This window comes from Sus scrofa, chromosome 2, assembly GCF_054392235.1.
Source record: "Sus scrofa isolate SSC_HxYL_T2T_F1_AM1 chromosome 2, Sscrofa_HxYL_maternal_Yorkshire_Landrace_v2.0, whole genome shotgun sequence".
Classification (NCBI taxonomy): domain Eukaryota; kingdom Metazoa; phylum Chordata; class Mammalia; order Artiodactyla; family Suidae; genus Sus; species Sus scrofa.
The window spans coordinates 161,523,986-161,525,552 of record NC_139384.1 but is presented as its reverse complement, the minus strand read 5'-3'; positions in this window follow the sequence as shown (position 1 = coordinate 161,525,552).

Here is a 1,567-nt window from a genome sequence, read left to right as displayed (position 1 = left end):
GAAGTTTTTGGGTTTGTTTGATTGTTTGTTCGTTTTTGAGTTTGAAAAGGATTGGGGCTAATTCTGTAACTGTCTGGTAGAGCTCAGCAGTGGTGCCATCTGGTCCTGTGCTTTTCTCTGTTGGGAGGTTTTTTCCATTATTTATTCAATCTCTTTGCTGGTTGTAGGTCTAGTCGGAGGTTTCATTTCTTCTGGGGTCATTTTGGACTGGTGTTCATGATCAGTAAGTTTCAAAATACTTTTCTTTGTCTTTTTAGGGCCACACCCACAACCCATGGAGGTTCCCCAGTGAGGGGTCCGATCGGAGCCGTAGCCGCCGGCCTGCAGCACAGCCACGGCCACGCAGGATCCGAGCCGCGTCTGCGACCCACACCCCAGCTCACGGCCCCACCCGATTCCTCACCCACGGAGCGAGGCCGGGGATCAAGCCGGCGTCCTCACGGGTGCTAGTCGGGTCTGTTAACCACTGAGTCACTACGGGAACTCCTCAAAATACTTTTCTAAAAAACAAACGGACCTATAAAAGTTATATATCTAAGTAGATGGAAAGAATGATCATTTTTCTGTATTAATGTTATATTGGGATTTTTTGGTTTTTTAGTTTTAGGAAGTAACTTTTTCATCATAAATTATGAGAGATAAGAAAAATACTTAGAGAATCTACTAAAAGAGATAAAAGCAATTGCTTTCAGGAAAGGAAGGGGCAAAGGAATATTTTCCTAGGAAACAGAGCAATACAATTCTACTCTTTGTAAAAATAAATAATAAATTTAATCCACATACAGGCAGTCCTCAAAGCAGGCTGCCTGGATCCAAATCCCACCTCTACTGTTTGTGGGCAGGTTTACACTGTTGGATCTCTCTGAACCTCAGTTTTCTCATCTGCAAAATGGGAATGACAACAGTACCGACCCTACGAAAGCTTCATGGGACCAAAGAGACTGAATGTAAAGGGTTTGGCTGGTGAGTGGTCTATTTCTTTCTTGCTTTTCTTTTCTTTTCTTTTCTTTTTTTTTGCTTTTTAGGACCGCACCTGTGGCATATGGAAGTTCCCAGGCTAGGGGTCGAATCGGAGCGACAGCTGCCGGCCTGCACCACAGCCACAGCAACGCGGGATCCGAGCTGCATCTGTCATCCACACCACAGCTCACAGCAATGCCAGATTCCTCACCCACTGAGTGAGGCCAGGGATCGAACCTGAGACCTCACGGTTCCTGGTCAGATCCGTTTCTGCTGCGCCACAACGGGAGCTCCAGGTGAGAGTTCTGTAAATAGGAGATTTTTGATGCTATTACCAGGCTCGTCCAGACCAACCTAACTTCCCCTTCAGCTCAGTGAGAACCACCTGGACAGTCTGGAGACGACCCCCGGCTCCGCATTTGTGCACCTGGCTGCTGTCGGGTTTTGGGTGTGTCTCCCCTGCCAGCGCCCCGTGGAGGTGGCTTCAGAGGCCCCAGACTTAGCCAGCCCTGCCCCAGACACCAGCTCCTCCCCTTGGGGGGGGCGGTCATGGCTTTGTTTTTTTTCCTAAGGCCAATATTTCCAAACTCTGTGGTTGCCTTGCCTC